General features: G+C 41.0%; 1 protein-coding gene and 1 long non-coding RNA gene across 3 annotated transcripts in view; one reads left to right on the forward strand and one right to left on the reverse strand.

Annotated features, from left to right (window-relative positions):
* The window catches only part of KCNB2 (potassium voltage-gated channel subfamily B member 2), a 313,898-nt gene that overhangs the window by 98,585 nt on the left and 199,334 nt on the right, over positions 1-15,979 (forward strand). The window lies entirely within an intron of this gene.
* On the reverse strand, positions 4,195-10,909 carry LOC129147248 (uncharacterized). Of its 2 annotated transcripts, none has more exons than XR_008554618.1 (3): positions 10,855-10,909; positions 10,333-10,516; positions 4,195-5,691 (listed from the first exon to the last, which is right to left on the reverse strand). It is a non-coding gene; the product is annotated as an uncharacterized LOC129147248 (long non-coding RNA). The 2 variants fall into 2 exon arrangements; XR_008554619.1 differs by lacking the exon at positions 4,195-5,691 and adding an exon at positions 6,265-6,388.

Below are 15,979 nucleotides of genomic sequence, written 5' to 3' on the forward strand. Positions count from 1 at the left end.
AAATAGGGTCATTGCAGATATAATTCCCTAAGATGAGGTCACGATGGATGAGGGCGGGATTCTAATCTAATATGACTGGTGACCTTATAAAAATGGAAAATTTGGACACAGGCACAAAAGGAGAATGCACTGTGAAGATTGGACTTAGGTTGCCACAACCCAAGCAACTAGCAGAAGCTAGAAGAGAGGCCTGGGATAATACAACTTCCATATTGATCAGAGAGACATGGCCCTGCTGATACCTTGACTTGGACTTAGAACTGTGAGACAATGCATTTCTAATGATAACCTACTGAGTTTGTGGTGTGTTGCAACAGCCTCAGGGACTTGATACAGGTTCCAAACCTTCTCCCCCCGCCAGCCATTGTCCTCTCCAGCATTATGAAATCTTCCTCTGCAGGTGGGCCATTCCCATCAGCACACAGGCATCCTGGAAGCCCCCTCCAGCTCTGGCCATTTCACTGCTCCCTCTTACAGAAAAATCATTGAAGACATTGTTTGCACACCCTGTCTGTACTTCTTCTGCTTCATTCTCTTTGGAGCTAACTCCATTTAGGCTTTTATCAAAACTGCTCTTGGCCTCTATATTGCCGAACCCATATCTCAGTATGTATTTTACTTCATCCAACAACAGCATTTACTTGGCCTCTGGGACACCATTCTCTGTTCTCCTAACCACTGGCCACTCTCTCAGTCACCTTTTCCATTTCATCTCATTTTGTTGCCTTTCAACATTTGTGTTCCAGTTACATCTCAATAAAGCTGTTATAAAAACAGATAGTAGAGTGTTCCAAATCTCAGTCCTCATGCCTATTAAGATGCTCTGAACCTACATTCATTCTTAGATGATTATCCAGTCTTCTTGGCATCAAATAAAATATCACTATATTGAGGCTTCCAAATTTGTCATTGGGTTGGACCTCTCACCCCTGCACTCATGAATTGTGTAATCAACTGCTACTAGGCATCTCATAAGCTTCTCAAAGTAAACCTGTCTCCCCAAATCTATTCTTCCCCAATCTTAAAACTGGCAACTCCATTCTTTTTGATGTGTAAACTAAACATTTTGGAAAAATCCTTAACTCCTTTCTTTTTCTTACTCCTCACATCCGTTTTGCCAGAAAATCCTGTTGGCTTACCTTTATAACAACCAGAATCCAATCCCTTTTTGCCACCTCCACTTCCCATGCAAGCCACCCTCATCTCTCACCTCATATATTGCCTTCTAATTGAAGACATACTGTTTTAATAATTGCCCTGTAATCTGCATAGATCAAGTATGGCAAACTCAAAGGCTAACACGGGCCAAATAAACCAGGCATGTGGCCCATGGGCCCAAGTTTGACATGCGTGGTATAGATAATCCTTTCAATGCATAGCATACATCATGTCACCAGCTCTATTGGTTTCGAATCACTTTCATTCAAAGTCCTTATCATGACCTATAGTCTCCATAGAATTTGCTCTTCATTCATTCTGTTCCAGCCACCTTGACCTGCCTTGCTTTTTATTTGGTTTGTTTTTTCCCAAGCATGCCAAGCATGGTCCTGCCTCAAGGCCTCTCACTTGAGGTTCTCTTTGCCTTTAATGCTTTCCTGCTAGATGGTAACATGACTGTCTCCTCATTTCAAGTCTCTGCTCAAATGTCATCTAACTGGAGAGCCTTCCCTAAGCAAATCCTTGCTCATCACTCTCTAGTCCTCTTAAATTATTTCATTAAAAAAAAATAAACACTACAAAATTCATGAAGTCAGGAACTTCATTTTGCATTATGGGCCATTACAACAGATCCTAGCACACAAATATATGTTGAAAGAATTACTAATTGATCCAGGATTAGCCTGGTAAGGTTACACTGCCACGTGTAGCCTCGTATTTCTGTACTCCCTTCGATGCTATGCAACCTCCACCTAGGATCCTGCCATGTTGTCCTGTGTGGATTCTTATGGTGATGCCCTTTGAAGAACATTTCTCTTTTCACTTTTTGTTTTGGAGTCTAGATGAGTGGCCATCACGTGGTAAATGGTTTCGAATGGCTAAATGTATAGGTAGATTTTTAATCTTGAGCTATCATCCTGACCTAAATAGATTCTGCTATAACCTTTTTCCATAAGATTTGTTTTAAGGGATTTAGATTACAAATCTTCCAGAATATGGTAACTAAATCATGCTTTAGAAGATCCAGGGTACATTGTGAAGCCTCAGTTAAACAAGCTAAGGCTTGTTTGAAATGAACATCCAATTTTTAAGGAATGGATAATGTTCTTATTTGTTCGCAGCTCACATGAGACAAATATAAACTTCTGTCTTTTAATATTTATTAATGGATCATGCCAGAGCCTTTCATCACATGATAACTAGTTTTCACTGGGTGTTGACCCACAATACTTAGCACATTACATCAGCCACCCCCAGCTTTTCCACTGAAATACTTCTAATACCAGAGGAGAGCAGAAATCACTACCAGGGGCCTGGCTGTGAAAACCAAAGAAGTCAACAACTAATTCAAACGTGGTTCACGTTTTATTATGAAAAAGTATGGAATTTTCCATTCGACTTTATATTAATTCCATGGAATTTTTATGTTTTGACATAAAAGATTATAAAATAGTTTCAGTTTAATTATTTACATTTTTTCCTGAATCCTCAAAAATAAAGATGAACCATGTTCATTGTGTGGCTTTGAGTAACCCCTGGAATCTGGCATCTGTTTAAATTCCTGGTTTAGGAATCACCACGTGATTTCTGGGGAACAGCAGACTTCACCATCCTTGTTAGACAAGGCTCTGACAGCCACTAAACCAACCCCACTGCCTAGGGAGGCTGCTCTCTGATCGTGTGGCCGCTCTTGGCAGTTGACAACTTCCTGACTGACCTAATCCTCATCTCTAATGGGATGATGCATCACTATGTAATGGGTCCTGTTTTATTCATCCTATTCTATTAAGCCAAGATCAATAATGCGACTAAATTTTGAAAGCTCATATTATACCCAGGTTGCACTATAGTGTCACCCACCTTAGCACAAAACTTAATTTAATAATATTGAATGCTTAATAGGATTTTAATTACCTGAATTTCAGAACACTGTAACACAGTTTCAGCTTCAATACATTTAGGGGTTCACTCCGGTCTGTACTCCAAGGAATGAAGCCCGAGGACACCTAGAAACACCTAGAAGAGCTTACAAAGGAAAGGTCTGAGTAAAGGCAGGGAGGGAGGAAGGGACAGGTTAGGGGTGGAAAACTTCAGAAGGAGGAAGTCATGGGGCATGAAATCAGAAAAATAAAAGAGGTCAGCTATTGGAGGAGTGCCACATCTTACCCTCCACTTGACCTTGAATGCCAGAGTGACCAACTTGGAATTTGTTAAGTAAAAGCCATCATGCAGCCAAGGGTAGGCTTTGGGAAGCTTTTGATCCAGAAAGTGGCATGATTAAAGCAGTGTCTTAGGAGAATTAATTTGGTGAGCCTATCTGGGACACTGTGGAGTGGAGTGGCTGGTAGAGCAGGGCTGAGGCTAGCCCCCAGTCCCAGTGTGAGGCAAGGAGGCATAGCAGCATAAAAAGATGTGGGTTTGGAGCTACTTCCTGGCATCTATAAAGTGAGGACGTGGGCTGATCTCACAAGGTCATACTGATGACTAATGAGATCAAATACAGCATGGTGTAGCGAGCATCATGCCAGGCCCTTGGAAATGCTGTGGGCAGAAGGGTGCAGCTTGAGCTGTGGCACCCACTGCCTGAGATTGAGTTCTGGTTTAGCTACTATGTGCTAGGTGGAGATTGGTCCACAATCCTGAACTTACCCCCTGCACCTAGATGAGGATAATTACAGAGCCTCCCTTGAAGGTCAGTTGTGAAGATTAAATATACTCAGGGCCCAATTTCTGTTCACTATTGTATCTGCTCTGCCCTCCTGTGATAGCCTCCAAACTGAGAGCCAGAAAAATAAAGGGACCCTCATGGGAAGGATGGAGAAGAACTGATAGCTGGTTTTATATGAAGGATGATACGAAAAATAAGTCAAAGGTGACCCATGAAATGGTTAGATTGGTAGAAAATGGGACAGCAGGAGGTGGAGTGAGTTTGGTTGGGGAATGAGAGGATTTAGTGGGAGATACTGAATTTAAAGTAATAGCATAACTTTTAGCCAGAAATATTAAAAGAGCTTTTCTGTTAGGCCAGTACCAAGTTCAAATGCTGAACCTTTATTTATTGGGGCAGCATGATTTATTTTAACTCTCCATTTGTCAAGTACTGAAGTTGGTTGTTAACATTTTCACCAAGGGGCTCTCAACCCAAAGTTGCCAGTCATACTCTCTGAGGTGCAATGGAACTTCCTAGACCTTCTTCCCATGTGGCTGCTTTTAAAAAGAAAAAATAAAGAAGAATACATATAGATATAGATTCACTATATTTTCTAGCTAAGGGGATCCTCTGATTCAATCCCCTTGTGCTTTGGCTGAGTAAGTGGGGACCAAAGGCAGACAGATGATGTGCTCAGACATACATCTGCTGAATGGACAGGCCAGGTGGGACCTCTGTCCCCAGGTTCCCCTTGCTTAATCTCAGATGACACCTCTCTGTCTTTTATACCTGGCTCTTTACTTATTCACTTTATTACTGTTGGGTAGATGGCAGAATTAAACAACAGCATCAATAAAAGTTTTGTTTATCCCCTAGTCTAGCTATATAGCTGTTGACTAATGATTCCCCCTGCATCTCAGTATGGTACCCTGAGGCAGTGGATGCTGGGAGAAAGGCCCAGTGTAAGCTTCAGGCGTTCATAAGTGAGAGTTCTTTTCACAATGAAAAATGTTGTCCTGGATTCTGGAGGAGGGCTACGTGTCCTTCCATCAGGAATTCTCCTAGCAATAAGCAGAGCCTTGGAGACGGGAGCACCTAGCCCTTGAGTGATTGTTACTCTCCCACGTGGGGTGCACCATCCATCACTGGATGAAGGAACCGTTGGCTATAGAAAGAAAGGTTAGCTATTCCCATGTTCGAATCCCCAGTGAAATGTCTGTCTATTTACTTTTAGAGAAATGCCCCTGGAGTTCATGAGTTCCTGCATGGATGTAGGTGTGGACCAGGTAGGGTGAGTTTTCTGAGAGTCTTTGCCCGTCTGGCTTCAGCACAGGCTGCTCATGCTCTGTGCTGGTGCAGGCTTGATGGAAAGTCAGGTGCGATGATTCCCTTTGCACAGAGGGTATCAAGGTGGTTCTTGGGTCTCTTGTTGACCTGCGTTCTTGCTGAGTACACGTCTGTGCCCCTGACTCTTAGGTCCAGGTTGCAGGTCTTGGATCTGCTTCTGCTGCAGTTATAACTCTTTCCATTAATGTTGAAGAGGTCTTCCTGTTTGTCTCTGCTTTCCTAAAGTCTCCAATGATTCTGCACTTTATCTGTGGGTCTTGGCAGTCTGATTTCAGCCCTTGTCGGAGAAGTCTACCTTCAGCGAGTTCAACTGCACCCTCAATTCTCCTCATTCTCAGCCTGTGAGGAAAGGCATGCACGGCCGCACTTTGGAAAGTCAGAGGCAGCTCTCTGAATGGAGGCTTTCCCAGACTGCAGTGTCTGCCTGCGTAAATGGAGTAGGCTTGGCGTTGCATCTTTCCCCAGAGCATCCAGCAGGGCTGCACAAAGTTCGGCATAGTAGAAAGTCTGGGCCACGAGGAAGGTTAACCTTCCTACTAAAGAGAAGACTGAAATTAGAATATAGTGACTTAGGATCCCTGATCCTTCAGGTACTGCTCTTATGAAAACAATCTGAATCTAGGGGTTAAGAATTATATTTCAAAGTCTTTATTTCTAATCAATTAACCAAGACATTGGAACTCTCAGGCTGTAATGAGAAGGGTTTCAATTTCCTGTTTTCTCAGCATATATATTTAGTGTTCTTGAGATAATGTGTTAATATTAACCTGTGTGATTATATGATTTTTATATGAAATACAGTCCATTTTAAGATAATAATTAAGGCTCAGCTTTTCAAATATATTGCATTCAGGCCATGATTAAATGTCGTCTGGAGTGTGGCTGCCCACCTAACATACCTGGTATCGTCTCCTGACAAGCTCAGCACAGCTTACTGGGCAATTATAGGCCAAGGCAACAGAATATCTTATACATTCATAAATTATATATTAACTTATTCATTTTTCAAATTCCTTATTGTCATCTGGGCCAATTTGATAAAATACCACCATTGATATAAGAGTGCTTCCAAATACTAGAAATTATAATTGTTTCATATTTATTGTGTATCCGTAACATGTTAAATGGAGAATCAAGAGTCACGTGGTCTAGGACTGATTAAATAATAAGCTGGGTCCTTGTGAACAACGTTTGTCCTGGCATAATGGCAAAGCTCTCTTCTTTCCTTTGTAACTTCGGGAAATAAATATGAAATAAACATTAGGGATGTAAAGAGACACAGAGAGCTTAAGTACCCTGCTGCGAACATGGAACAATGTCAGCACCTTTCCACAGTATGGTGATTGCCAGAGGAAAAGGGGGTGGGGGTGGTAGGAGAGGGTAAATGGGGGAATAAATGGTGATGGAAGGAAACGACTTTATATTGAACACTCAATACAATATACAAATGATGTATTATAGAATTGTACACCTGAAACCCATATAATTTTATTAACCAATGAATTTTTTTTTTTAATTTAGCTAAAAAAATCTTGAAATCCATTGCTTTGGACACAATATTTTCTGTTCCCCTTCAAGGGTTCTTATTATTCATGTATGCAAGCATCAGTTAATTAATTCTGTAAATGTTTATTGATTTCTAGGCACTGTGCCAGACCGTATAGAACAATAAAATCTATTTTTTCCAATTGCTTTTTCAGTTAGGATTTTGAAGGATGTTGGGGGATAGTTGAGGGGTTGTGAGCCACTTAAATAAAAATTAAAGCATCAAAAGAAGTGGGTTTTGGAATCAGTCCTGGGATCTAGACATGGAATTAGTGGACAGTCCCACCAAGGCAATGCTGCCTAAGTGAATCAGCTTCTGATTGGCCTAGCTTAGGCTAGGAGCCCACCCCTTGGGTGGGGAGGGCAGGGCACCTTGATTGGCAGGCCCTCCAATGGAGCTCTCCAAAGTTCTCTGACCAAAGGAAGAGAGACCAGACTCTGCACAAGCAAAAAGAGCAGAAGCCTTTTTGCTATGCAGGGGCCAAGCGGGTGCCATTCCTCACATTATTAGAGGTATGGACAGGGTGCTGGGGAGCATAGAGGTGGGAGCATAGAGAGAAAGAGGGATTTCACATATTAGACAACAGCAAACGATGGGGTGGACAGGTTGTCGGGGGCTGGATCACAAAGGACTTTCTATGGTATGTTCATGAGTTTGCATTTTATCCTGAGAATGGGGTAGAGGGTGAAGGATATTAACATAAAAATTACTAAATCAGTAAATGACTGCTGGAGAGGCAGTGGACACAGGGAAGTCTAGGAGCAAGACCGTTCATTAGCAGAGGGGACAAGGCCTGGCCAAAGGGCATCGGCATGGAGTTCGAAGGGGATAGATTCTAGAGATAATTAAAATGTAAAGGATTTTCTGACTGACTGCCCATGCAGGAGAATTAGGCTTCTGAGTGGCTCTTGGGTTTCTGGCCTGAGCCACTGTTTGGTCACTGAGAAAGGGAATACAAAAATAAGGTGCCGCACTTTTGACACGTTGACAGGTATTTCCCTGGGACGCCCAGGTGGCGCTAGCCTAGGAGGCAGAGGTGGATAAGGATTTAGAGGTCAGGGCTGGAGAGATGGTAGTCACCAGTATATATAGGGATGTGGGTGAGATTACCCAGAGAGAGAGAAGAAAGGGGTAAGAGGGGCAAGTTAGGGTCTTTGAGAATCACAACATTGAAGAGGCAAGAGGAGAAGAGAATGTCATCTGTCCCTGCCTGACCCCTACCTATCTTCTAACTATGAGTAGGTTTGATAAATATGTAGAAATTTAAATATTAGTAAACCCCTTTCTCTCAAAAAAGCATGTCCCTAGTACAATACATCTGGCACCATGGGGAGCTCTTGAATATGAGATTTAAAGATTGAGATTTAAAGAGAGTATTTGATCAGTGACCAGGAGCTAAAACCAGCGATCACATGAAGGCTTAGAATTTGTTAAGAACTGGAGCGGCCTTATCATGTTCAGTTTGTGCAAATGAGAAAGTCACCAAGTGCATTTAGGAGCTGTGTACTTCCTGCTGAGATATTCACACAAGTATATTCAGACTTACTTTATGAGCTCCACACAACATAATTTAAATATCACCTTTAGGAGGTAGAAGAGGGTAAAGGGGGGATAAACGGTGATGGAAGGAGACTTGACTTTGGGTGGTGACCACACAATACAACATACAGATGATGTATTGTAGGATTGTATGCCTGAAACCTATATAATTTTATTAACCAATGTCACCCCAATAAATTCAATAAAATTTAAAAATAAGTATCACCTTTATTGTGTTTCTACCCTATCTATGAATAAACACAGTCATTTTTATTCCTCTACTCTCGTGAAGGATTCTTCATCTTTAAATAACTTATGTCAAAACAAATTTAGGAGGTTTTCAAGTTATGAAAAAAATTATAATTTCACAAAAGTAAACTAAAAGCAAGGAATATTTCTCTAAGGTATGACAGGACTCCATTGCTTTTCTAAAGCCCATATGTATCTAATATGCCCTTCTTACAAATCAGAAACAAAAAACTTCTGACATAAAGCCAACTGTGACAGGCCACACTGACATGTAGTCTCAGAAAAGAATTACTTGGGTTTGGGAGACTTCTTATAATCAGCACCCCATGTTCTTATAGTTGTTTTTTAAAAATATATTTCTTTATTGATTTCAGAGAGGAAGGGAGAGGGAGAGAGAGATAGAAACATCAATGATGAGAGAGAATCATTGGTTGGCTGCCTCCTGCACGCTCCCCTACTGGGGATTGAGCCCACAACTGGGCATGTGCTCTTGACCAGAATCGAACCTGGGACCCTTCAGTCTGCAGGCTGACGCTCTATCCACTGAGCCAAACTGGCTAGGGCTCTTACAGTGCTTTTATTAAATTTATTGAGATGACATTGGGTAATAAGATTACATAGGTTTCAAGTGTACATTTCTATGATACATGATCTGTGTATTGCATTGTGTGTCCACCACCCAAAGTCAAATCATCTTCTGTCACCATATATTTGACCTCCTTTTCCCCTTCCTACCCTCGCACCCCCTTTCCCTCTGGAAACCACCATACTGTTGTCTATGTCTATGTTTTATTGTTTATTCATTTGTTGCTTTTAGTTTTATATCCCACATATGAGTGAAATTACATGATTCTTAAAATAAGACCCTGACTTGCTTTGCTTAACATGATATTCTCAAGTTCTACCATGTTGCTACAAATGGCAGTATTTCTTCTTTTCTTATAGCTGCGTAGTATTCTTTTGCCATGTTTTTTTACCATCTCATTTTTTTCTTCCAAGTTCTCAAAACAGTATTACAAAATGCATGCTCATAAAGACTGGGGACGTTTTTAATGAATTCTTTAACAAATATTTACTTGAGCTCTTGCTATATGTCCTGGGAAATGGAAATACCGTGTTGAATGGGACCAACATGGCCCCTGTCCTGCAGCTTGCAGTCCATAGGGAAAGACAGATGCACAGAATTAAAAATGAAGAATGGCCCTGGCCAGTGTTTCTAAGTGGTTAGAGCATCGGACTGAACACCGAAGGGTTATGGATTCAGTTCTTGTTCAAGGGCACGTACTTGGGTTGCTGGTTCTGTCCCCCAGTTGGGGCACATTCGGGAGGCAACCAATTGATGTGTCTCTCTCACATCGAAATCTCTCTCTCTCTCTCTCCCCCTCCCTCCCTCCTTCCCTCCCTCTCTTCCACTCTCTCTCTGAAGAGCAATGGGAAAATATCCTCAGGTGAGGATTAACAACAACCAAAAAAATAAATGAAAATGGAGAATGGCGGATGCTCTGACATTAGAGGTCCAGGGAACCGTGGAGCACATAGTAAGAGCACCTAGCTAAATGTAGGCCTCAAAGAAGGAGAAAGGATGTTCCAGCTGATACCTGAGGCTGAGTGTTAGAGGGAGAGGCAGGGTCAGAAAGAGAAGGCTGAGGGAACAACAGTGTAAGAAGGTCCAGACACCAGAGAGAACATGGCATCTGGGTACGTTCATGGAAGCAGAAGTAGTTTGAGATGCTGGAGGTACAGCCCGTGAGAGGAAGAGTTCTGATGTCAAACCTTTCTGTTCGATACTTTGTCTATAAGATTATATTTTTTTCTGTTTGAAACACAAAATTTCTCAACTTACTGCTTTTAAACAGAAAAATGCTGCATCCTTTAGATGGAGTTTGTAGTGTGAGCCTGTTGCCATGTGGCCTTTTCCACAAATTCCCTGATCATAGTCCTATAAGCTCTGTTTGGGCTTCTCCATGTTAGCAATGTATGATCATTCTTTTTTTTTTTTTTTTTTTGAGATTTCTTATCTAAGAAACCTGAAAGAGAATAAGAAGCAAAGTTACAGGACAGTAAGTGGGTATAAAAAAAATTAGGCAGTAAATAAATTATCTTGCCAGCATGGAAATGACCTAAAAACAAATGTAACCTCAAACACAGTACATCACTGAATATTCTGCAGTGACCGCTAAGAAATTGTTTCTTGTCTCTGGGTGAGAAGTAATTTATTTTTTGAGGCTGAAAATGATGCCACTCCTTCCTGTCCCCCTCCCCAGCCCCGATAGAATACACATCCTGGGTGATTTTGCTTAAAAATAGGGCCCTGAGGCACAGAACTCAGATATTAACCCTATATCATGTTTACCCAGATCAATACTTAGAATTAAATGTAAGTCCTAAATAGCCGTCTTTAGTCTCCAGGACAATGGTCTTCAAGTTGGATGGCATAGAATAATGAGGAGGTGGTGGTGTCACAAGTGGCTGATGGAATTCCCTTGAGAGGCCTGATTCACGTTGGTCTCACCTCATAGCATCAGTTACCAAGGAAGCTATGTGTGAAGTCACTGGGGATTGCTAAATTAGAATAATAAAGAGCATTCTCACTCATTGACAGAAAGCTAATGATGTCTTCATAAATCTTGAAAATGAATGAATATGGTTCAACTGGCTCTTTGATGTTGATGGTCCTTCCGGAAAACAAAGCAATTTTTAAAACTGCTTGATCGATGCAAGTGTTTTTATGGTATTTTCTCACGACTTTGTGAGCATTTGAGGGGGAGGGGAATAGGATTAGTGTCTTACCTCTCACCTCTGTTGTCATGTTTTCCACTGCTTTTCGGAGAGAGTGGAAGGGAAGGAGGGAGGGGGAGAGAAAATTTTAGACATTCTATGTGACAAGAACAGGAAATTTTCCTCAAATAAATGTAATTTTATTCCATCTGTATATCACATTTAACCATTTTTCAAGCTTGACCTGTCATCTTTCTTCCCCAGTGAGTGACAGGAAAGAGAAAGCTGTGTAAGGACATTTATTCTTTGTCATTCCCAACCAATGTGCGGCCCAGGGGTGGGCGCGTGATTGTCTCTGTAGGGGAGGGGCTACAGCACTGGAACTCATTAATAGTATTACTGCAGCAATGAAACTACAAAAACAAACCATCTTCTAAGTATTTGTGCTGTTAAGTCTAGGGTCACAAATTATATTGTTTCAGATAGTTCAAGAGTTTGTTGGTTCTTTTAAACTAATTTTGTTTCAGTAATTTCATTACTGAACTTCAAACAGTGATGGTTCCACCATCATAGTCTAGAAAGATGTAATGGCCTTGGAAGTGGGGACATTGGTCTACTGTCTTTTACATGAATGTCTCTTTAGATAAGATGTGTGATACCTCTATGTCCAGCTGGCCACCCTGGGTGCCTGACCAGCAGCTGTTGTTGGGAGCTGGACACCAAGGGAAGAATGGGGATTCCTTTGAGGGCAGCTGGAAAAGTCCTGACTACAGAGGGCAGAGAGGCCAGCGTCTGTGAGAGGAAGTAGAGAAACACCAGGGCCACTGAAGCTCTGGTTCCTGGAGATGGAAGCAAAGTGTGGACACCGGGAGGCAGAGCCCCAAGAGGTGGCAGAAGGCTCGTCTGTGTCTGTCCTCCACGCTGATACTGCAGTGATCTTTCTGAAATACCCACCTGATTTTCATGCATCAGCTCGAAAATCTAAGACCCTTTTTGGAGATCCTCAGCTTGGCATAGTAGGCCTTTTCTGAACTGGTGTTTATCCACTGTTCTGGCCTTGTTTCCTGTTGATACTTGGGGTGCACACATCACTTGAACCCCCAGAACCTACTCAGCTTCCCCAAGTCCATCCTGCTGCTGCTTATCTCCATGTGGTTCCTTCTGCTTGAATATCCATCCTCCTTGACTTCTCCTCTCGCTTATTTCTACTTAACCTTCTGTGGTTGGCTCAGTTGAAAATCTCCCCTCCCCCCCCAATACCTTATGTATGTCTTTGTCATAGTTTTCACCACATTTTACTCTAATTCCTTATTATGTGTCTGTCTTTCCCATATTGCATGGGCTTCTTGAGAGCAAAGACCAGAGCTCATTGTACTTCGAATTTCAGTGCCTGACAAAGTGCTTAATAACTATTTAAGTAACATTGATCAAATGAATTAATTAACTACTTTAGACTTTAATTACCATAGGAAATAAAGAAAGGGGGGATTTGCCCTGGTCTGGTGACTCAGTTGTTTGGAGCGTCGTCCAGTGCACCAAAGGGTCTCAGATTTGATTCATGGTCAGGGCACATACCTAGGTTGTGGGTTCAATCCCTGGTCGGGGCACATATGGGAGGCAGTGGATCAATGTTTCTCTCTCTCTCTTTCCGTCTCTCTCTAAAAATCAATAAAAATATATCCTTAGGTGAGGATTTAAACATTTTTTGAAAGAAATAACTTTTAAAAAGGAAGGGGGATTTAATGCACTTGTTCTTTAATTCATAGTACATTATGTTTGTAAATAACCATAATGTTTTGAGGAAAGATAGAGGGATATAAATACAATTTCAGCTATAGAGATTGTACTTTAAAAGTTATTTATTTCATATAATTGCTCATCAATATGTATTGAACAACTGCTATGTTATTCAGATAAAATTCACATACCATAAAATTCACCCATTTTAAGTGCACATGTCAATGATTTTCAGTTTGTTTGCAGAGATGTGCAACAATTACTATGTTCTAATCTTAGAACATTTCCATCATCACTAAAAGAAAACATGTGCCCATCTGCAGTCACTCTGCATTCCCACATCCAGCCCTGAACAACCACTAATCTACTTCCTGTCTCTATAGATTTGCCCTTTTTGGACATTTTCATAACAATCATACAATGTGAGGTCTTTTGTATTTGGAGTCTTTGACTTAATATAAGGTTTTTTAGTTCTATCCACATTGCGTAGATTATATCAGTATTTCATTCCTTCTTATTACTGAATAGGATTCCATTATATGAATATAACATATTTTATCTGTTAATTCATTGATGGACATTTGGGCTGTTTACTTTTTTTTGAAGTAATATAAACTTTAGAATTAAGAAAAATTCTTCTAATTGTGAGTCTGGCTTATGTTTTGTATTGCTACCTATAAAATCTGTCTTTGTTTTATATTTGGAAACCAGACGAGGACCCAACTTCTTTTATTTGTGACACTAAAACAAAATTTATTATTCCTGAAATTTCTTATTCCATTAACAAGTATGCATTAAAGCTTTCTCTAGCCATGAAAGAAAAGTTCAACTTCTTACAAATTTAAACCTAGGTAGCCACAGTGGGACACTGTAAGAGATTTTTTTTTTTCTGAAGCCAAACTGTCCTATTTTCTGCATTCATTGAGCTTTGAAAAGTGGGAAGAACTTCAGGTCACTTTCTCCCATGAGTGGCTGTCATGTAGAAATGGACATGAGTGGAACATCTTGATTCCTTTGAAAGGGGACTTGTCAATAAGAGCAACCATATGATTCAGTAATTACTGTTTCCTTCTCTCCCAGGAAGCAAATCACTGTCATTACCAACTGTCATCAGTTAAATTAACTATCATCGCAGTGTCTGTAGACCAGTTGAAGATGAAGAAACCTCCTTTAGGGGAATAAAGCCAAAAATAAGCATTCTCATTTCCCAGAAAGTCTACCTGGCTTTTGCATGGTCTCTACACACCTGCATTTCTCACAGCACATGGCACTTCCTATAGTGCTGGTTTGTCTGTCATCCCCACTGGTCTTGAACCTTTATGAGGTCCGTAACCAAGCCCTACTTGTTCTGAGCCATTACTTCTGGATGCGCCCAATTTCAGTTTTTGATAGGACTTTTAACAATTTACCATGAAAATGGAAAGTGACTGCTTTATTTCATTGTGTCATCAAATTCATAGCTATATTTCCTTAAATTAAAACTATAAAATGGTACTCTGATTATTTATTTAATTCAGATGCCACGAAGCATCCAGAACTGTTTAAGTATCTTTTAAAGAAGCAGCTAAGCCCTGGCTGGTGTAGCAGTTGGTTGGGGGTTGTCCCATGGACCAAAAGGTTGCCGGTTTGATTCCTGGTCAGGGCACATGCCCAGGTTGCAGGCTCGATTCCTGGTAGGGGCCCTGCAGGAGGCAGCTGATCAATGTTTCAGTCTCACATCAATGACTCTCTCTCCCTCTCCCTTCCTCTCTTTTTAAAAAAATCAATAAAGTATTTTTTTAAAAGGAGCAGACAGGATACAAATCTCCTCACATTTTAAAATCATAGGAGAGTGGTTGATGCTCACATTTGCAAAAGTGTATGGTTCCAATCTTCCTGAAAATAATGACAACTAAATGTGTAGGGTTCATGAGGGTAGCAGGGTGCTTGTGTGTGAAATATGCATGGCAGACTTTGAACTTGCTACATTGATGGAGCTGGTTCAGCTCCCCCAGGCCAAGAGGCATTTAATGTTTTCCTTTTGAATGAAACGCTTATATAACTTGCTGTTTTAAAAAATAGGCTTCGTCTTCCCTCGCGCCTGTCGTTCTCTAGAACAGAGATCGAGCTCTAACAGCAGATATCACAGTGCCTCCATGAGCACCTAACTTTCTCACAGAACAAACAGGAAAGACACATTTTATCACCTTTGACCAGTGGCCAGTTAACGTCACTCCTCTCACAACCACTAGTGCTGACGTTGCAGTAAAAAGAAAAGTCTTACCTACTTGAACTAATGCCATTTTACTGGCCTTTAATGGCAAACTCCTTCGGTTTAGATCCTGAAATCTCAGAAGTAGTAAGCTACTGCAATTAATCTAGTGAACATAACGGGTCGTTCTGTTCATGCGTAAGGAGCTAATTTGTGTGCTGCAATAATTGCCACCCTCTGCAGGTGCCACAAGGTAATTCACACATTGCAGCTACAAGTGCAGCAGCTCACTCATCACTTGATAGCCTCACAATTCTCAAGCCCAGTGGGTTTCACAGGGAACCTGGACGTTTCTTATTCTTCAGAACTGGTCATCAACTCTACTGGTAGCTTATATTGTGACGATGCCATCGTCTTCCCATTAATGTTTATATATGCTGGGTTCTATTTCCTTTCTGGCACCTCCTATTTTCTTCTGTAATTTCAGTATGTCCACATGAGATGACTAAAGATCATCCCTAACTTTCTGTTTTGGTGCTACTTAAAGTGAGTTGTTGGTCAATGGGTCATAATGAGATAAATGCAGAAATGGAAAGTTTGACCGTATCTGCCAAATCTAATTATAAAAATGAGGGGGGAGGGTGTCCTACTTTGAAAACCTTTGATTTTTTTAAATTCATTTTTCTTTTGATTGATTTTTATTTTATTTTACAAAAGTGTTAGTCTGTGAAGGACGGGAATGAGGGGGAGGCAGATCCTTTCCCAGACATAGTTTAAGAAATATTGTCCTAGGCTGGTCCGAGTGCAGTGGTGCCTACAATTAATTGATCACAGCCAGTTACAG

Source organism: Eptesicus fuscus, chromosome 19, assembly GCF_027574615.1.
Source record: "Eptesicus fuscus isolate TK198812 chromosome 19, DD_ASM_mEF_20220401, whole genome shotgun sequence".
Lineage (NCBI taxonomy): Eukaryota > Metazoa > Chordata > Mammalia > Chiroptera > Vespertilionidae > Eptesicus > Eptesicus fuscus.